The 22,786-nt window shown below is 42.9% G+C and overlaps 1 protein-coding gene across 4 annotated transcripts in view; it reads right to left on the minus strand.

The window, feature by feature from the left end:
- Positions 1–22,786, minus strand: part of ERC2 (ELKS/RAB6-interacting/CAST family member 2) — a 2,271,945-nt gene that overhangs the window by 226,700 nt on the left and 2,022,459 nt on the right. For all 4 annotated transcript variants that reach the window (XM_085624647.1, XM_085624646.1, XM_085624648.1 and 1 more), the window contains one exon: positions 6,836–7,026. The gene's annotated coding sequence lies outside the window, so the exon portion shown is untranslated. The remainder of the gene's footprint in view (positions 1–6,835; positions 7,027–22,786) is intronic.

The following is a 22,786-nucleotide window of genomic DNA, read 5'->3' on the forward strand; positions in this document are numbered from 1 at the left end:
GGATGTAATACGCATGCAGAGAAGAAGAGTGAATTAAACATATAACCAGTATTTTTAAAAGCATTGGAAAGTGTGCATACAGCCAGCTAGCATAAAAGGATCGGTTCTGACACAGAAGGTGCTCCCAGAAGGAAATATACGTCTAAAGAACGTGCAATTGAGCAGAAACATATCAAAATGTGATAGATAAACAGAAAGAGAGACTGAAGTTGTGCGACACTAATCCGTGTTCGTACTGCCAGATGTGTGACTTTGCACTAGAGTTTGTGGTTTGGTTGGGTAAAGTTGAAGGACCCAGCCCACTCGATGGCAGTCAGGATAAGAAAATGTACACAAACAGTCTCAATAAGAGTCTATCAGATTTTTCAGGCTGAGTCCACAACTGTGTAATTGAAGTACCACAACTGTTAATTTCTTTCCTAATGAGACCCTTGTTAGGACATCATCAATCCTTCTAAACCAGTAACATTAAACTCAAAATATTGTTAACCTCAAAATTAGTGCTAATGCGGTTATCCAAAATTCTGGGATTCAAAATTACCCATGTATTACAAGTTGTCTCATATGGAATAAGGAATTATTAGGAAGATTGGAGAGATAGGAAGAGATAGGGGAGAGGAGTTGGCCTAACAGCTAGGGCGCTCAATCTCGGACCTGGGGAACTGGGTTCGAGTCTCGGTAATGATGCTGAACATCCTGTGATTCTGGGCAAATCACTTAATCTCCCCATGACTAAAAAAAAGTGAATGTGTGTTCTCATGTAACGTAACTGGTGCTATGTAAAGCGCTCTGATACCTGATTGGATTCGGGTCAAGTTCATGCTATATAAAACTCTGCAAAAAAAAAAAAGGATTGGTGTTACTGCACCACATTCCGTGGGTTATTGCCCAATTCCAGGGCAGACAATCTCCACAAGGTTTGATCTAGCAAATGTTACTCTAGAAAACAATCGTGGAAAAACATTATATGCCATAACTGCATGCTCAATTAAGCATCTCTCGGAGTTCTTGAGTCTGTCAGCAACCTGAGTTACTGACCAAACCCTGATTTCCAACCCACCTGTAGTGACGGCCTAAATGTGAAATAAAATGCTCAGGCCACGTTTCTGCCTGATTGCCATTATTTATATGTGTGAAATTAGCACCAGCATTGTTGTGCGAGAAAACCACTACTTTAAAAGTGTTAAATTGTGTTAAGTGGGCAGAAATCTGATCAGTGCAAATTTAACATGATTGTTTGCTTGCCAGCCTACTCTAAAGCCCTGTCTAATCATACACAATACACATAGACATACTAAGTGTACCTCCTTCATGTTGCCACTAACACCCATTTTCAACAGCTCAGAATTTGATTAAAGAAAGGGATTGAATTGTAAGTAGAGTTTTTTTTGGGGGGGGCAGTTTTATATAGCGCGAACTAGACCAGAAGGTATCAGAGCGCTTTACATGAGCACCAGTTGTGTTACAGAAGGACACATTAATTTTTTGTTAGGCACGGGGAGATTCAGGGCCTCATTTATGAGTTTTGCGACACTTCTCAGTGAGCCCTCCTTGCGACATGATGGATGTCATATTTACTGTATGATGTATCATGTCGCAAGAAATGACAAATATGTCAGTATTACTGACGTATCTGTCCGCACAAAAGTGGCGCATTGCTGGGGTGTGTCTAAAAACAAATGCATCTCCAGCAATGTGTTTTTTCACATTGGGCAAGTCCCATGTGAAAGGGCCTGCATCACCCTTACGCCTTCCATGAGTATTTCACTGCGCCACTCCTACGACTCTTTCTTGTGGGGGAATGCCCACCCTGCATACATTATACCTGATGCAGGTATAATGTAGCACATAAGTGATGCATCTGCCTAGATGTGTCATTTTGTAAATATGGCGCAAAATGGTGCATTATATGCACCAGTGCAAAAGTAACGCAGGGGCTCATCAATAAGGCCTTTAGTGATTTGCCCAGAATCACAGAATGTTGAGCATCCCTGTCGAGGATCAAACCAGGTTCCCCGCTCCGAGGGTGACCGCTCTAGCCGTTAGGCCACATCCTCTCCCCACATTATATCTTCCTTATATTAGAGGATAGAGCATAACATGAGGTGTATTTATAAAGTGCACATTCACCCAAGGGTATCTTGGTGCTGAATAACAGATGTTTATTGTTACCCAACTCAATAGTATCTAGAAAAAGTTTAAAAACTGAATTCTGGCAGAGAAAGACCGGACAATTTCTACAAATAAAACACTATTTCGAGTGTAGTCATTTTGATGACACCCTTCCCAAGCACCTGCCTTATGTTGGTAGAAGATAGTATTTATTTTATTTTATTTATTTTGAGTGTTTTGTATAGTGCGAACAAGACCCTTGCGTGTATCAGAGCGCTTTACAAGACAGATATAGGTGGTAGACATAAGTGTAAAATACTGTGAGTTAGATAAATACATAAATCGTATCAAGTATGAATACGAACATATATATATGAATATAAAAATAGTTCAGGTGAATTTGGCCAAAAGGATCGCTTTCACTTCTTTTTTGAACAATGTTGTGGAGGGGTTCAGTCTTGTGTCAGGAGGCAAGGCGTTCCAAATCCTAGGGGCCATTCATGAGAAGGTACGGTTATATGTTTTCTTCTTGGAAAATCGTTGTGGTTTCAATAGAAGGTTATCGGAACTCCTGTAGTTCTGATACCTCACGATGGTACCAATTTCTCCGCTAGATATCTTGGGGTTTTGTGGTGCAGTGCCTTGTGTGTCATGCAGGCAATTCTCAAATGGATTCTGGCTTCGAAAGGTAGCCAGTTGAGGGCACGAAGGGCAGGGGAGATGTGAGAAGTTCTTTTGGAGCCTTTGATGAGTCTAGCGGCTGCATTAATTGAGGGTCTAAGAGGGGCAGTAGGCCGAAGAGAGCGACACTCCCATAGTCCACTCTGGGAATTACAAGAGTCTGAACTGCCTGTTTAAAGTCCAGTTGTGTTGCATCCTGCATTTGCCATCCGCCAGACTCTGGGTGTGATAACCATGCCCTCAGACATTGTCATGAGGCAAGTAGAAATATTTGGTCAAACTTGGGAAGAGTCAGAAGCACCCCAAATCTTCCCACAACACAAATAGGAAACATTTTCTGCATGCTTAGGAAATTAACAGATTCTTCTGTTCCTAATGCTTTACTTGCAATTTGGGCACACTTGTGTCTGGGTCATTCGTTTTTCACTCAAACAGAATAAAACTCATGATGCAGTTCTGCTATCTTCCCTTCTGGAAAAGAAGGATGACTTGGGCTCCTAATTCTGAGTTCATGTTCTCAGAGAATGTCTGGCACAACAATAAAGTGTAAAACGCATGCAACCATTGAAGCTAGGCATCTTGGTACCGTTGTCTGGAATTTTAAGTCATCACATCCGATGGGGCATCATATGTACGGATTAAACCAGACAGAAACACAATGACTTTGATTTACTCTTGGGTTCAATTTAACATAAATCGGACACTGTCTTGTCACATTGTAAGTCCCACCCTGTATTGAGGGATTCAGAAAATTGTCTTTTTTGAGCTTTTACAAATAAACAATAGAGCAAGCAGGTGATGTATTTGTGGATTCCAAAGAAGTTATGTTTAGGTCTGGTCTAAAGATAGTCTAATTTATTCAAGTTAAAAATTAAAAAAATACATCTATTCATTCATTGGTCTGTTCAACTGTCATTAATATTTTGTGTTTCCACCCATCACACCATCAAGCATGGGCCAATGAGTAAGGACACTTCAGCCATTGGCTCTATTGTACTGTGAGTGGCAGCATTTCGCTTGATCACACGTGCACATCCTCCTAAAAAGAAGTGCATTTCATTGTAAAGTCTGGTATTTTGCCAATACGTTTTCTTTCTATCATTTATCGTTTTTATTCTTTTAGTCATCCTTGCACACTAAAATTAAAAAGGGGGTTTATACCTGTTCTAATTAGACATACCTGCAAAGTAGCACCAATTCTATTCTATTAAAATTAAATTGCAGCAGTTAATTATTTAAACATTTTGTTGCAAGCACATGGCCACTACATTTTGGGGTGGTAAGCTTTCTTTCCTTTTCTTCAATGTAATTTGTGGCATATGCCTGCAATTCAAAACAAATAAATAACTATTGCCCCAGCCTGCCAAGACCAGCCTTATTGGCTTTGCCAATGTTTACTGTCTTTGCTTGGCTTTCTATTTTAATAACAGCATTTGATGGAAGTGGATTTGCAGAACGTATGTCCAAGAACGGAACCAGAAGGATACATATTATCATTAGCAGCCTCCCTTACTCATATCTCTGATGGATCCTCCCCATTCTAGAATACTCATCAGATTGGATGTGTGGTTGTGGACATGTTATAAATACTTGCCATACAGAACTTTAAAAACATGGCAATCAACTGTATTAACTAATATAATTTGAGTGAGAAGTTTACTGCTGTGCTATACCAGTGCAAACACAAGGAGATGATGGACGGAGCGCTGAAACATTTCAGACACTCACCCCCAGTCACAGATCTGGGTTGAATCCATCATCGTTCTTAAGCTCAGTTCGTCACCCCAGTTCAGATCCAGCCATATGTAAAGCAGTCTTAACCCTGTTCCTAATGGGAACAGTCCAGTCCGAACTGTCAAGCCAGGTCTTCCCAGGACCAGAAACAAGCATCCTGGGACCGGTTTCATGGTAACACCCCTCATCCGCCAGGCTAGCTTGAATCCAGTGGCAAAGTGAGCAAGGGACCCACGTCTGGGCATTTCCTGCCATCTTAGGGCAAACAAAAGGAGAGGATGGACAGAGCACTGAAACTTTTCAGACACTCACCCCCATTCACAGATCTGGGTTGAATCCATCATTGTTTTTTAGCTCATTTTGTCACCCCAGTTCAGACCCAGCCATATTCAAATCAGTCTTAACCCTGTTCGTCATGGAAACAGTCCAGCCCGAACTGCCAAGCCAGGTCTTCCCTGGACCCGAAACAAGCATCCTGGGACCGTTTAGGGGAAATAGCCCTCATCAGCCAGGCTAGCTTGAATCCAGTGGCAAAGTAAGCAAGGGACCGGTCTGGGCATGCCCTGCCAACTTAGGGCGAACAAAGCAAACACAAGGAGATGATGGACGGAGCACTGAAACTTTTCAGACACTCACCCCCTATTCCAGTGCAAACATCCAAAAGCAACAGGTTTAGATACGTTAGAATTGAACAAACACACCTGAAATGCTAGGGTGCCATAGTCCGTAAGCTTACAAAGCTTCACAGATGTATTTTCCAAAAAAGGTATAATCCAAAAAAGTTGTCTTTATGAATTCAAAGACTTATTAACTAACTATGCTACTTAGCCCTATGATATCTTGTTTGTCCAGCAAAAGTATAAAAGTCTGCTACAGCTGTACTTATGTCACATATGTCCATTTCAGAAGATATGAGTTAGACTGACGGTAGACTAACATTTAAATTGTTTACGGTCATTGGAATATGTTGTATGCATGTTGATAATTATCACACCATACCTGGACTTCATGTTTTCTAAACCCTCAACACCGTTTATAAAATGCATTTATATGTTATTGTTTTCATTTATTTGCCAGGACTAAGGCAGGAGGTCATACAAGTGCAACAATTACAAACTGAATAGACTACAGAGACTTTGGAATACATGTTAACTACCCAGTGTGACAAGCTGCACTTGTGTTAACTATTTACAGATGGCAGTTTGGGATTTACATCTGAGTTGTAACTGTTGAGATACACTGAGGGCCTGATTATGAGTTTGGCGGTGCTGTGCCAGATCTGCCCTGCCGCTGCACCGCCAAACCCGTGGTCGGGCCGCTTGCCAGGTTAGGAGTTTCCTCCTGTCTGGCGGGATTTTTTGGGGCATTCCCACGGCAGTGCCTCTAAATATGGTCTTCGCAATGGGAACACCAAAAACTGTTTCTGCACGGAATGGACTGAAAAGTCCATGTTGTGCAGGAATTGGGGTGCATGCACACGGGGGACACATGTTGTTCTGCCCCCTGAATGCACCCTAGGGTGCAGAGGCTTTGTTCCCTCTGCGCCAGCGTCTTAATGGAGGAGGAACCACCATAGAAACCATGGCAGAGAGGAAACTCCTAATATGCTTGGCAGGACCGCGGCGGTCCAGCCAAGCATGTTGCTACCTAGTGACCGGCACAACACTGCCAGGGAACTGTGGTTCCCTGGCAGCTGCAGCGGGGCAATGGCGGTGCGACTGCCCTAATCGTAATATGGTGGTCAGAAGACCCCAACCACCGTGCTCCCTTGAGTCCGGCTGTCCATGGACTGCCAGACTCACAATACAGCCCTGAGCATATTAGCAATGAGACAGCATTACAAGAGAACCTTGAAAAGTTGGTCATCCACAAGTCGGGGTTGAGTGAAGAGTGTGAAGGTTAGAATACCCTGCCTGGTTACACTTCCTTCCTTCCTACCATACACCACTCTTTCCAAACGCATGCAAAAATAATGCTGTTTCAGACATTCACAGGCTTCATGGTTTATTGGTTTGTAAAAGTTTGAGACTCAACCTTTCCTCTCATGAATGCTTACAACAAAGCTGCATTGTTATGCATTATATTTCCACAGGAGATTAATCTTACTTGGTTTCAAATGTCAATACTTTTTTTAATATCTAAAAGGATTACTTGTTATACATAGCTTGCAGGAAACCCTTGTGCAAAAATCTATTCCAAACAACACAATCAATAACAAAGATTGTCTGTCGCATTGCTTAAAGATGGAAAACGAATAACAATGAATTACATGTTACAAGTCTTTGAGAAGTCATTATAGAATATTTACCTGCTCTGGTGCGCAGTTGTGTGATTTGGTCCTCCTGGTTGTCTCTCTCATTCTCATCTTCTTTGGTGATGGGTAAAGCTTGAAACTTAAAGAAACTGGAAATCAAACTCTAGGCAAAGGTTGGATAAGTGATCAATTAACAGAATATGGTGTTGCTGTGGTTTATGTGCCTCCAACAGTAACTGGATCATCTAGAGAAGAAAAGAAAAGATACTAAAAGGATGCCATACATACCTAGAGAACAAGGTGCTAAATACTTTTTTCAAACTACCTTTTTACTTGGTATAATGTGCACAATTCTGTTGATAATAGACAATATCTTAAAATCGTGAAATGTATCCACTTTACAGCATGAAAAGATTCTGTGGCATACCATTGATGCAATAATATATACAATACTTAATTTTTAAAGCCCCACTCACACAAATACTTTAACCTCACCATTCACACTTGAATGAAAATTCTTTAGATAATACTTGTTACCAATAACTGTTTATATCAGTGCTTCAATACAATGAATGTACATACTAGTTATGCACTAAACAAACACCACAGACCTCTCACCTCACGCTTAGAGTTCCACATTAAGTGGATAAATAATGTTGAGATTTTTCAATTGCTTTGTTGAGAAAATGTAACTAAATATGAGAAAGCAATGTTTGGAAACTTTACATATCCCTAAAAATAATAATTTGTAAGTGAACTGTATGAATTTATGAATATTTTAAGCAGTTGTGCTGTAATTCCACATTGACTAGCACTGAAGTTGTAATTGAATTTTAATTCTGCAGGTCATACCCAGTAAAAATAAAACATAGAAAAGGGAATTCAGGATCAGGTAAGTTGACCAAACAAATAACCTGTAATTTGAGTATGCACAAAGCAGAGACGCATAGAAATCATCTTGTAATCATCAGTATATATGTCTTTTCTGAAATATATGTACTCACTGATTTCTTCTCAGTCTCACAATTAAGCAAGAAAGAAGCAATGAACATCCTAGCAAAAATGGTTCCACGTGTACAAATACATCCAAAATCATTTAACGTCTTTATCCAATCAGACTAAATTGAAGTCAGTTTCTAGTGGCAATTACTTTCAATGCATTGAACATCCGAGAGAAACTGTTATTGAAGCACACTTATTCCTCATTTATGATGTCCCTATAATTCAAAGTCAAAAATTGAAATGTGATAGGTGTAATATTCATAGTTTTCCCAGGCTCAAGGACAGACCATGAGAAGAATGCATTGAATATTTTTTTTTCTGAAAGGTCAAGAAAGTACTACAGAGCATCTAATACACATTTGTGTTATTGCCCTGACAGTTCCTTAAAATGTAATAGTAAACCTTCAACCCCACACATTAAACACCATAATTAAACAATTAAACCTAATTACGAAATTCAACATAGCAAAAGTTGTAGGATAGGAGGCAAGCCAATCATTTCAATCATTGACCTTTAAAAGTTTCCAAAGCTGAAATTGAACAATGAGGCTTTCTATCGATTCCGAAGCACCCACTGAAAGGTCAGTATTTCCAACATATTCATGGATTTGTGAAGTAAACTAAGGACCACAAAGTTACTGAAAGCATCACAGGGCCTCATAAAGCCTGTCTCTACTTCATGCAAAATCTTATCACCTCCTTACCAATATCAAGCCATTCAAATCATTGGTGTCCTCATCAATGCAAAAAATCGAACATCTCTTCAAACTTCAAATGCATAAAGTAGAGGAGGCATTGCACTGAAAGGAAAGAACTCCGCCTTTTTTTTTAGCACATCCCATAACATAGGCGACAATTTGGGAATTCTGTGGGAGAACAATGATTTTGTGGCACTTGTTACAAGTTTATTTACTTTTTCATTACTTCTATTGACTACATTTGTGTGGTGCACATCTAATAAATAAACAAATTATTTTTCTTTTGACGATTCTGGAAAAACAAAAGCCCAAATGAGCAAAATCCCATTCGTCACAGGTACTACCAGAAACTGTGATTTGAATATTGTACAAAGATGAAGAAACACGACGCAAACCCAACAAAATCTGTACAAAACATGATAAAGCAGTAAAACAACTAACAACCAGGGTCAGACTGGAATCAAGCAGTGCCCGAAGGGCTGGTCTGACAGGACAGAATGTGTTTTTTTCCCCCGGCTGTTTGTAGGCCTGTTTTATGGTTACAGGGCCGGTTTTTATTGTTAATTTCCCTGATAGTACCACAAACAATCAATCAATCAATCAGGGGTTTTATAAAGCGGGCTACTCACCCGTGAGGGTCTCAAGGCGCTGGGGGGCGCAGCTCCAGTTCAGTCAGTTCTTCCTGAAGGTGTGCAGGTTCGGGGAGCATCTGATGTTTGCTGGGAGTCCGTTCCAGGTTTTGGCTGCGATGTAGGAGAAGGCTCGTTCGCCAGCTCTGTTTCTGCAGATGCGGGGGGGTCTCTGCTAGGGCAGGGTCGGCGGAGCAGAGGTTCCTTTTGGGTACGTGGAAGGAGACTCTCTCGTTGAGGTATTTGGGTCCGATGTTGTGGAGGAATTTGTAGGCATGGGTGAGAAGTTTGAAGGTCACTCTCTTCTCGACGGGGAGCCAGTGGAGGTCACGTAGGTGTTGGGTCATGTGTTTGTGTCGTGGTGTCCGGAGTACGAGTCTGGCTGCTGTGTTCTGGATGGTTTGGAGTTTGTGTAGCAGAGTTCTGTTGATTCCTGCGTAGAGGGCATTGCCGTAGTCCAGTCTGTTGGTTATAAGTGCATGGGTGACGGTCTTTCTGTATTCGGGGGGTATCCATTTGAAGGTCTTTCGGAGGAGGCAAAGGCAGTTGAAGCTAGTGGAGGCACTGCCTGCAACAAACACTAATCCAAGCAGTCTTCAATACAATGCAAAACATTTGTACTATGTGTCTTTACAAATTCAAAACTGCCCCAATTGTCAAACAAATACCACTTCTTTAGCCTTTTAATTCACTAATGGGGGCCAATTTTGTTTTGATGCCTGGGCCTATTTTATGTATCAGTCCGACCCTGCTAACACAGCACCACCCTGATCAATGTAACACACAATATGAGCAGTAGGTTCTGTGTTACTTTCAAACATTCCTTAACAGAGGGCGGTGTTTCAACACGCTTAAAAGAATGCAAAACACATTAGAATGAGTACAAGACAACGAATTGTAGTGCAATGGAGTGGCTATATTAGCAGCCAATGAGAAAATATTCAGAAATACCTTGAAATCAACCAATCAATTAAAAAATACCTTTAACTTAAAAAACAAAATCATGAAACCCATATCACATGACGGCAACATAAATCAGAATCTGGCAAAATGATGTCTGCAGTCATTTATCGTTCTCAACATCCCTTGAAGTTTAGTCGAGAAAAACAAGGTTGGTGGTTATCAGGATATCAGGTTGATATGATTGGGAATCATAGGGAGACAATATGAACCACATTGAGACTTGTATACCCTCTACTACTTTCAGATAGGGTACCTGTAGGAAAGCAAGGGTGGCACACAGACACCATATAAACATCAGTGTCAAATGCCACAGGGAAAGTCAGTGATGCACTCAAAAGTCTTTCCATGAGGAATTCCATCTAGTCAAACAGTAGGTCACCAATATGAACTGGGGATTTCTGAAGGTAAAAGGTAATTGCAAAGCCTCACATCACAGGCAACTGTTCATATAGAACAATAAGGTGCCCTATAAGGTGCTCCAAGACGATAGGTACATATAACACAAACTGCAAAAGCTAACACTTTCCGGTAGTATGCAACTATAGTATGGGCATCATTGCACCTTCTATATAATTCTCTAGGACCTTGAGCCAAATTGCCATCAGATTATAATCTATCATGTACACAGAGCAAATTCTTGCTTGCAAAGTACCCTGGGTATCCAGGGGAGCCACACACATATATTTGCATATGCTCAATGGGCAACTACTCAGTGCTCACTCAGGAATAACTGAATAACTTTTGAGAGGGGCTGTGTATGGAAAAAAGACTGACTGCCAAGAACATGAAACTGCTTACCTTGGTTCTGAGGCATAACATGTAGTTCACAGTCAATTTTTTTTTAATCAGAAGCAACAATTTGTATGCCTGTTCAAAAAGCAGTGTTGGATTCTGTCATATTCATGGAAAATGGGGAATATTGTGCAAGAGTGTGCCATTTTGTGTAACTTGGTGATGTGAAAGTGCTTACCCTCATCAATGGCAAAGAACTAGAGGAAAATTATGAACTATAACACACAGCAGAGAATGCTTAAGCAAGCATAGCTAACCTTACTTCACCTCAGGAGAGAGCAGTAGAGAACAGATGAGGCAATCCGACCTAGAAGTACAACAGATGGAATCTGGATACATGAAATGATTGCTATATTGGTTATCTGCAGTTAACTCGTAGACCCTACACGGCATTGCAATAGCGTTGAGTAAATCCTATATCTTTCAGGTTTGTTGCACCATTCATGGCGATAAGTGTATTTCTGGTTGGCTAGGGCTTGCACCTCAGCCAGGAACAAACCACCACTCTAGTCAGGGTAAGGGAGTTACACACTGAAGATAACCCTGCTCACCCACTTGGTAGCTTGGCACGAGCAGTCAGGCTTATCCCAGAGGCAATGTGTAAAGCGTTTGCGCAACACACACACAAGGCAGCAACACACTAGGCACACCACAAAAGAAACTCCACACAAGGTTATATTAAAAATAGCCTTTGTATTATCATAAACACATTAGAAACATATTCAAACATTTATACTATGCCAACTGGCACTAGGCAATATTCGCAGGGGATTATATACACATGACAGGGCCAATGGGGCCACTGTCAGAACCATCACAAAGCACAAATAGAAAATGTAGGCCACAACCAGTAACTACTGGCACAACACTGTACTCAGCATTATATCCTGCACCATAAATCATATTATGCACTCAGCATCACATTAGGCGTAAAACACCATATGCGCCAACCTCCTAAGCATAAACACATTAGGCAAAAATATCCTCACCAGCATAAACACATTATGCAATAACCTCACATGCAGAAATCACAATAGAGGCATAAATCAGGGTACTTAAATCACATTCCTAATAGGCACCACATAAATCACATTTAGGGCCTGACACTCTTCCAACCTACAACTGACCCCCTGGCCAACTGGCCTTCTCAGAGGGCTCAAATGCCCTATGTCCTAAATGTCAGGGCGGGCTGCCAATGCAGCAGAATCACAGGCGCACAATTGCGCTGGCACCACTTTGCCTCCTGGGTCCCCACTGGGACTCTTAGCAATGGACGGGTCTTCTAAAACAAATCTGGCCCAAAACGGTGGCGCAGCTGTGACCAGCAAATGAAGGCACTGGCACTACTGTGCCGGTGGAGCCCCCCCCTCAGGGACTCTAATGCAGGAATGCCCACAACGTTGCAGCTGCCCACTGTCAGGCAGGGCAGCTGAGGGAAATGCCTTGGCACTGTGGTGCCCTGGGAACCCTCGATCGGTCCCAACAATTCAAATGAGAAGCCCCACTCACCGGGGCTTGGCTCGGACACCTTGGGTCTCGCACTTCGCCTGGTCCCCCTTCCTGGGACCAGGACTTCGACAGGGAGCCTGCGACTTCACCCGGGCCCTCTCCTGGGGCTTGGGACTTCTCTGGCAGAACGCGTGGGGCTCCCACCCGACACACAGAGGTCCGCCTTCCTCGCAGCCTGAGTTTCCTGGCTTGCAGGTCGCCTTCTCCTGGACAGGGGAAGGCGGAAATGGCACCCGCGAGGCTCCACCCACAGTCAGGCACAACTCTGCCTGGCTTCCGGGTCGCTTGAGGTGGCGGCGGTTTCTCCGGCAACATCAATTGCGGGGTGGGCTCCCGCTCCAATGAGCACACTTGCGGGGTGGGCTCCCGCCCAAAAGGTGGCACTGAAATACGGGGTGTGCACCTGCTCTCATAAGCTGCAGCAGTGCAGGGTGTGATCCCGCTCTGCTGCCGAAACACCCACAACGCGGGGTAGGCTCCCGCCGGAGATGCACCAATGCAGGGTGGGCTCCTGCTCCTTTCCACCAGCTCGGGGGAATCCCTCATGCCGGGGTTTTCTTCATGAAACGTCCCGCAGCGCAACGCTGCACGGCAGTCATGCGGGGTGGGCTCCTGCTTCAAATCAGCAACGCAGTGTGAATCCCACATGCCAGGGTTCCCTCACAGCCTCACGCTGTAGATGAGCCAGCTCCTCTCTCCTGGCAGATAAAGTACAGCGCTCACAAGGCTCAATGCCCACAGTTCCTGGAAGTCCTTAAAGTTCAAGGGGGCAAAGCTGGGCCCAGGCAGGCCAGCACACAGGGCCCTCCAGCAGGGAGGCATTCCCTTGTGGCCGTTCCTCCTGGAGCCCAGCAGCAGCAAAGCCCCAGCACGCACAGGAACAACTCCCCATCCTGGGGTCACAGCCCCTATATTTATAATCCACATTCCTTTGACTGCAGTACAGGGCTTGAGGGATCCAGCAAAAACTGATTCAGGGAGGAATTGGAGCACTCTGTTTACCAGGCTCCTCTTCCCCTTTGTCAGGTGGGGGCTAGGTGATCAGACACACCATAGGGGGCGGAGCCAGAATTGTACAGGGCAGGCACAATCGTATTCAGGGTCAGGAGACTACCCCTTCCACTACTCCAAATGTAGATGTCCTATTCAGCCTAGTGCTGACTCACCCTGCCCCTTCTGGAGCCACACACACCTCCCAGCCCCTGTCACTCAAAAGCCAGACATGCAATTCACATCAGGCAGGCAGACACATAGCACAAAGAAATGCCAACTTCTAAAAGTGGCATTTCTAAAATAGTTATAATAAATCTGCGCACACCATTGTGCAGCATTTATTATTACTATTCCAAATATACTAACCTTGACCACACTGCTCCTCTCATATCAGGAATTACCACTGAAACACTTATCAGGGAATCCCCAATGCATTCCTATGGGAGTGCAGCCCCACAGTAGTGAGAAACCAAAATGGCTGATGTCACTACCAGGACATGTCACACACTTAAGGTGCATGTCCTATCTTTTACCTACAATGCACCCTGCCCATAGGGCTAGCTAGGGCCTACCTTATGGGTGACTGACATGCAGTAAAAGGGTGGTCACAGACCTGGCACACACTTTAGGTGCTACATCACAGCGGCAGTGATACTGCGTGCACAGGCCCTGCAATGGCAGAGGCCTGAGATAGGTTTGCAAGGCTACTTTGGTGGGTGGCGCAATCAGCGCTGCAAGCCCACCAGTATCATTTAATTTACCAGCCCTGGGTATCTGAGATACAACTTTACAAGGGACTGACAGGTAGATTAAATTGGCCAAACGGGTGTAGACCAATCTTACTATATCTACACAGAGAGCACACACACTTTACACTGGACAGCAGTGCTAAAGTGCCCAGAGTCCTAAAACCACCAACACCAAGTCAGAAAAAAGGCTAGGAGAAAGGCAAAAAGTTTAGGGATGACCCTGCAAAAAGGGCCAAGTCCAACATATGCATTCGTAATGGGCTTTGGTGCACCCTCGTTCAGACATTAGCTTCTTTGGATAAGGAATCATTGACATTGACCAGTCCATCTTGGACCAGCACACCAAGGAATTTTAGTCTCAGTTTTTTTCAACTGGATATTTGGTTTATCGTTCCACCTACCAGCTACATGAAAATATCAAGAGTAGCTGCCCCCTTCCTGCCAGATTCATTCCTCACTGCAGCACTTAGAAAGTAATATGTGGAGTAAGCCTGGGCGATGAACTCTGCTCCCTTTGTGAAGTTTTCAGGGTTTTTTCACACTCCGCGCTGTGCAGAGCTCGCAGAGTTCTGAATACGCCGTGCAGAGTTTTTTCCTCGCTCACGCTCATCAACGGTAAGTTGGTCAGCGTGAGCGAGGAAGATGTGTTAGACCACTTCCCTGTGAGATTTCTCGGTGCCAGCGGTCCAGATGGTCGCTACCGCTTGCTTTGAGAAACCTTCCATTTACGTTGAGGAAGCTGCCGCTCGAGTAGAAGTTCTACTCAAGTGGCAGAAAGAAGCAGCGCCCTCTTGCACTGTGCAAGATTTTACAGCACGGGAAAAACACCCGGCCCTAAAAATCAGTGCAAATGACTCGAGGTGACCTACTCTGCCGCTTGAGGAACTTTGCTTAGGGTGGCAGAGTTTCTTTGTCACTTTGCGGAGTTCCGCGTAGTTGAACTCCGCGAACTCAACCTAGGCTTAATGTGGAGTTGAGTGGGCACCTGACGTTTCTTTACAGAGAAGGTATTCCAGGCTCTTCGCGCGTAGCACAAGAAGGATGGTTGTTTGGTCTTCTCTTTCTTGTACTTCTTGGTTTCTATTCTTGTGGTGTTGATTATGCAGATGTTATTGTTGTTGCCACAGATCTTTATCACGGAGGCTAAGTATAGTGGAATACGTTTGTGGATTGCCTTGCAGATAAAGTTTTTAGATAATGCAGAAGGAACTGCATTTCATGTAGGCCAGTAGAGGGTGCCAGAAGAGTTCCTTGGTTTAGTTGCACCCCCAATTTCCCAGAAATCCTGTAGGGGGTAAGGTATCACAATATAGGGGACTTAATATCGCCTGACAAAGATGTAGTGTCTTAATCATTGTTTACAAACAAGTTAGCCCACTAAAGTTAATTTAAAAAGACGTATAACCACAGGAGTGATATTTTATAATCGATATATTAAGGAAACAATATTTATGTTGTTATCGATATTCTGAGATATTCAAAGGTTTACACTCTTATAACTTTGCAAACTTTAAATAACCATTTACCTTTCTTGCAAATCAACGCACTCTGATGACAAAGTCTCAAAAAGGAAAGACTGAAGACATTTGATAACAAAGATGAACCCATTACAATGGATTGCGTTCAACACCTATTTTACACTTTATGCATTAGTCTCACCAACATCTTTAGCTCTGTTACGCCTAAGTAACTACTCGAGCCAAGCTAGTGGACTACAGTTATGCTGGAATCCATTTATAAAAGCTAAAAGACGCAAACACACAACTTACACACACATGGCTTTAATCTTGCAGAACGTTATCCAATTATTTCACTTAGGGTTTTACGACAGCAACCATTCTAAAAAATTCCACAATACGGTATAATTTTCCCAAATATCAATGACGTCCTTTATCACCATCAATCCACTTGAGAGAGCTAAAGAACCTTTGAGTTTTTGAATTTCTTTGTTGAAAGGTTATAAAAGCATGCTGGGACAGAAGCGATGAACTCATTAAGACTAAAATAACGTGTCTTTTTAATAAGCATTATGTGAAACCATGTGCATGAAATGGATTTAATGATAGGCTACCCAGGTCACTGTGGACATATCTATGCATTTCACTATTTTTAAGGGAAGACGTTTAAACAATGTATTAACTCTGCATAAAAAGGAAAATAGCATGTTTGCCATTTGCTCTTGCTCTGCCTTAGGTTTTTGAAGAATAACTCTTACATACAGTTTGATCATCAATTTCACATATCTGACTGGATGTTGATTCATTTGTCTCTCCTACTTCCTTGCCTGAAATCCTCTTGGGTCTTAAAGGATGTGCTTAATGAGAACCACATTATGCTGCCACAGGAAGTCCTTGAAGACTTTTGAAGAAAGAGTGTGGCAAATTAGTTTCAGAACCTGTAAGGCCTTAATAGAAGTAAACATTACAATTTGTGTACTGGGATGTAATGAAAAATAAAATTAGCATTAGCAAGATCAATCATTTTCCCTTTTGTGTAGGGAAGTATTTATACAAAGCTTTACTGACACACATAGTGCCAGGTACCGAACAGGCTGCAGCAGCCGATGTACAAACCGAAATATGTGCAGCAGCAGTGCAAGCTTCCTTCACAGACACATAATAGTTGTAGTTCAAACAAACGTTTGCAAGCTTGAAACTCTTACACAAACGTGCATAAATTGGTTGCAGCAAAGAAGCAGCAATGCAAGCTTTCCTATGTTATGGGTATCTTTAACCTTTTTTGACTCATGTTTATGACCCAAAAAAAGGTCAACAAAATAACATGGCCTCGAACTAAAGGGAAGTCTGGTTACAACTGTACAGTGTAGATATGAGAAGGTAATGAGGTAATGTGTCCTCTGGAGATCTCCATGCCTCAGTTTGATTATTGTTGTTTATTATGCTGTGCTATGCTCAGTTATGTCGTACCATGCCGTGTCAAGTCATATCACGCTTGTTAGTTTGTAATTAGTAAGGACTCTTAGCAGTAGAGAAGTCGGGGTACTTTAGATCCTTGGTTCTGTGGGTTCCATCACAGACCAGAGATTTGCCTTGAGAATCTCCGTCGTCCGTGGCTACTGTTTGTAATAAGCCTACCTGAATCACTGATATGTCCGTGTTTGAAGGGTGTGCTGGAGATATTACCAAGTCGCTGGGTGCCTGGTGCACAGTTTGTGCGTGAGGTACTTGGAGGTGTTGGGTGCTGTTCAAGAGCCATGATGACCACCTAGGAGCTGCATGGACCGTGCTGAATGGCTATTAGAAGACGTACCTATGAGTCATTTTGTGAGTCACCTTTAAGAGGATGAGTAGTGTTTGAGCTCAGTTAACTTAATTATAGGGCATATATGGGCTGCCTTTTATGTATTTGCACTGTTTACTAAGGTGTTCTGTTGGATGGTGTGTGGAGTTATTTTATCAGGTAGTGCCATTGCCAGTGTGGCATATCCAATTGAATGGAATAAGTTGTATTGCAGGCAACGCTAGCAAGGATGTTTGCGTCTGGAAGGTCAGTGAAGAGGCTCCAACTTTAATGCACCTCTCAGACCTGAGCTGCAACGTGCGACTATGGGGGGGATAGGTGAAACAAATGCTACTACTGCCAATTCAGCATGTCAAGGCACTTCATTGGCATGGAAAGGAACACTGTGCCACCAGAACACTAAAGTGCGCTGTGATAACATGTTATGAATTGACTTGAGGAGAGCCTTATTTTTGGCATGACGTAAGCAGAAAGGGATACCTCAATCAGTTTGTCCGCTAGCGCTCATTTTTAAACTAGAATATATTTCAACATAATGCTAATTTACTAACTGTGCTGAAACATCTAAACATGCAATAATGTTCGAACTACAGAAAACGGTAAGCATGTCCATGGTGGTCTGTTCAAGATCCTTTTACATTCTATGACTTCTAGAATTTCTTTTCGAATAGATCAGATAAGCACTATAAGCAAGAGCTATGCAGAATAAGGAAAACTTAAGAAGGAGACCTGATGGCGAGTTGATGATTCACAAAGGAGGCAGAAAGCCATGTAAGTTGAGCCTGGAGCAAATAAGTACTTGTGACTTTGCGAATCCTGTTCATTATGCAAATCAACATATTCCCTTCTGCATTCACAAATTGCATACAGTGGCAGCTCCTTCCCTAAGGTGGCCCACTGCCTTTAACAGTGAAAAAAAGGAAAAATAAAATTATAACTCACATTATTATAATTTTATGTGTTCCTGCTGCAGTATGTCGGCAAGCAGATCTGCGCTGCTCTCAGAGCAGGGAGAGGAGTGGTGGGGACTATGTAAATGCGCATGAATGTTTGACCGGCCATCTCGGGCCGGCCAAACATTTATGCGCACTTTGCATGTTCTCCATGCAGGCTGCATTACAGCCTGCATTTAGACCATGCCCAGACTCCGATTCCCTGGGTGAGCACCGAACCACAGCGCTCAGACCAATCACAACGCTGCATTGCAGCATTGCGATTGGCTATGGGGAGCCTGGGAGCCTGGGTGCTTCCTGCTTCCTGTTTCCACAAAAGAAGCCAGGAAGAGGACGGAGGAGAAGTGGTGGCCGGACAGTCGGCAGGTAAGTGATTTTTTTTTTTTTTTTTGTAACCCTCCTCCCCCTCCCCTCACCCCACTGCTGCTTCCCAGGAGCAGCCGCCCTGATTGCATACTATACAGGGTGTGCATGATAATGTATGTAATTCGCATAAAACACATTTTGCCCAACGGCGAGAGCAGGTGTTGCTGTCCTATTTGTTAATTTTAAAATAGAATGGTGAAATAATATTTGACCTATTCACCATGGTTACTACATAGCATCTATATATTCTGTGTCCAGAGTCCATGGTTTTAGTGTCCACAAGAATTGGTCTACAGTGCCCTTTACCATGTACCTCTTGTCTTTAGATTACCGTTTCACACAAATCTGTGTTCTACTGACACTAGGCCTGGGCGGTAAATTCCGTTCCGCTCGCGGAATTTGCGTAATTTGCGTAATTTCGCGTTCCGCGGAGAACGCAAAATTGCTCAAAAGTCTGCTTTCCGCGATTTCGCGAAATTTTTGCTTGTTCGCGTTCTCAAAATGCGTGTTCGCGAGATATTTCTCCCCGAGCACGCAAACAGCAATTGTGAACAGGGAAAAAGCATCGCGAACAAGCAATTCCGCGTGTTCGCGGAATTTCCGCGTGTTCGCGGAGATATTTTACCGTTTCGCGGAGATTTGCGTAACGCGATTACGCAAATTCCGCCCACCCCTAACTGACACAGCCCACAGCCCTAGTCCACAGACATCAATCAATGCTTTTTGGCAACATCCATACAGGACATTCTTATTCCAACTCCATATTAAAATGTTTGAACTGTGGACTGTTAAATAAGATTCATGGAGCATACATGTCCCTGACCCACAATCACAATCATATTTATTTTAGAATTGAAACAACTTTTATTCTGAAAAAGCCCTAAAAAAAGAAAGATCACCGCAAACACTGCAAAGTTTCTCTTCAAATAATAAAGCAACATTCAAGAAATGGTTATCACTAGTTGCCAACAGATTATGGATAAAACTCACTACGGTATTTGGAGCATATCAATCAAAAGGTAGACATTTGATAAGCAGAATATTTATATTAATATGCCATGAGCAACTTCAATAACTAAAACGATTTCAAATGAAGTACTCCGAAAACGATTATTCGACCTAAATACTCATAGTAGACATGATACACACAACCAAAGCACTACCCAAAAGGTTTGAGTGAAGATATCATCAGAGGGGGAAATGTGAGAGCTCAAGGCAAACAAAGAAATGTAACTCACGAATTGTGGAAGTAGCAATTAAACTTAATTTTCAGTTGAGAATTAAGTGCAAAGTGTAAGAAAGAAATTGTGTGGGATGTATCAAAAAATTCAATTTAAATTAAGGGTTTTGTCACAGGTTGTGAATTCATATCTGGGTGGTTGTCGACAACGAGTGCAAAAACACAATACATCCAGTATCTTTGCACACACAGTTCCTAAATCAATGGTTGTTTGCATTCATTAAAAAACATAGAATGCAAAATGACCTGTGCTCATTAGAAAAATAGAATACAAAATTAGCAACAACGCATCTCAATGTCTAGTCTGAAAACAAATAAATCCAATTTGTTCCCACAAAAGTATTAACTGCAACTTAATCTTGAAATTGTTCTTGGAGTTCCACTGGATCATTTTCCTAATTCTCTTTCTAAGTAAGAATTGTTCCACAAATAAATAAGATTGGTTCCTCCCTTCTAAATATAACAGTTTTGTTGAAAAATCAATCCAGGAAGGGCAATACAAAACCAATATAAACCAATATTTGATGTGCATGTAGAGTTGAACATCTGTAATAATAACAAATTGTCATGGTCAAATCTCAGTGATGTTGTCATGTACAAGCTGAACCAATCCCTGAAGTGACGAATTGATATCATTTCTAAATGTATGTATCCTTTAGAAATCATGCTATGATTTCTGAGAATCAGTGTTTCTTACTGTAACATACAACCACTGTACCGAAAGCTTCTGCCAAGCTCATAACACCAGTTAGGAGTGGTATGACCTTTGTTTGATGCTATTGCATCTTCATTGGTGCCAGGGCAACCATCATAATAATCTCAAATCTATACCTATAGTCTTTAAATATCGAACTGCCAAACTAGTCACCCAGCACCTAAGTCCATATAAATTAGCTAAACCTTCATTAAGGTCCCTATCAACCTAGGAGAGACCTTCGTTCAACTGCCTCTTTTCTCTCCCTACAACTCAGAATAAGGAGAGCCAGATGTGGTGGTCGCTCCTTTTCATATAATGCTGCCATCGGTTGGAATGCCCTTCCACTTCATTTACGGAAAGAGTCCAATCTGCTCATGTTCTGAATGCTCCTTAAAACCTGGCTCTTTTAGATCTGTATTCACCTCTCACTGTTCTGTCTTCTGTACCCGTCCGCAGCGCTGGGAGGCGTCCGGGTAGCCATCGCGCTCTATAAATGTAATTTCAATTCAATTAAGGCTACGTTTGCAGAACTTGTTTTCGCAAACTAAACACCTAAAATCCAGAGCTCCCTTATCAATGACTTCGCTTCTGTAGTCATAGTGGGATTTCCAAAAGTAGCCTTTTTAAACGTTTGTCAAATTGCAACACGTCTGTGCAATCATCATATAAATAAAGGTAAGAAAGTACCTTGGAAACAATCCACTAATATATGTATTAGATGTTGCTCAACATCCAGCAGAGAATTTGGTTATACTTGAAACTTTGGTCTGAATGATAGAGCGATGCACAAAAACTGAGACAATAATATATTCAAAATAAAACACAAATCACTTTCACAGACCATCAAGTATACATAGTTAAGGCTGATCCACAAAGGAAAATTCTAAATATACTGATGGGTAAAGTGGAGTTGAAAATCTGGCAAATATGATCTAAATTTTGGCCTCATACACATCAGATGTAAATGCCAATCCACACTTAAATGTCAGGAGAGTAAAGAATGAAACTGTGAAATGTCATATTGATGCCATAAGAATTTTGTATGAGTTTAAATTTGAATTCGTAATTTTTCTGTACATGTACGTTAAATGGATTTACATGAATATTTAATGCTTAGTAAATGTCATATTGCTTTTAGTTTTGGTACTCTCTATACCTGCATTTTGAATATGTGTATGTGTAAAATTAACCGCAGCCCTTCCAATGCCATGGTCAGATAACTTTATGGGGATGATTACGATGGTCCCACTGACATCTGCCCCTGTGGTGGGCAGAGGCATCGGGTGGAGGCACCACACGCTGTACTTCCGATGGACTCAAGCAGCCCGTCGGTGCGTCGGAAAGACACCATAATCCCCTAATGACGGCGTGAAGATGATGTCATTTTCTGACATTAAAAGGGTGTCAGAAAATTACTTTGGGGGCCCTAGCAGGTCCCCCTACCCCCTGACCCTCCACTATGGTGCACCCCTAAACATTCCTGCACTGTGTGGCAGGCACCTCATAGTTGCAAACATCCATTTCACTATGGCAGCTTGTGCTCTGGGCCTTTTCCTTTCTCCTGACGTGGGTCCTTGGCCTCGATGTAACACTGGATTCAAACTAGCCTGGCAGATGAGAGGTGAATACCCCCGCAACCGCCTCCCAGCCTCTCCTCCCGCCCACCTCCCCTACTTAATGGCAGCCTCTGTGCAGTCACGTAGCGGAGGCATGCAGCAGGCGTGCCAATGGTTCGCCGAAGGCTCGCCAAAAGCAAGCCCGTCTACACCCATATGCGACCCGACCGCAGCCAGCGCCAGGAACCCTGGACCTCCCACTACCCATCGCTACGACACCACCACCCTCCTCTCACTCAACCCTGGAAGACTTAGGGAATGCCAACAGGACTCGCCGAACACGACACGCGGCAAGTACTCCTGCCTCCACTGCTGCCAGACCCTCACCGCCACCCCGGCCTCCAACACCGCCGACGTCAGCACCGACGACACCCTAAAATGCATCCTCCTCAACCTACGCTCCGTACACAAACACGCCATGGAAATCTGGAACCTACTCGACTCTCTCTTGCCCAACATCGCCTTCCTCACAGACACCTGGACCAACGCATCCTTCGCCCCCGACATCAGCCCACAAGAGCACCCTCAGCCTCATAA

The sequence above is a fragment of the Triturus cristatus genome, chromosome 9, assembly GCF_964204655.1.
Source record: "Triturus cristatus chromosome 9, aTriCri1.1, whole genome shotgun sequence".
NCBI lineage: Eukaryota > Metazoa > Chordata > Amphibia > Caudata > Salamandridae > Triturus > Triturus cristatus.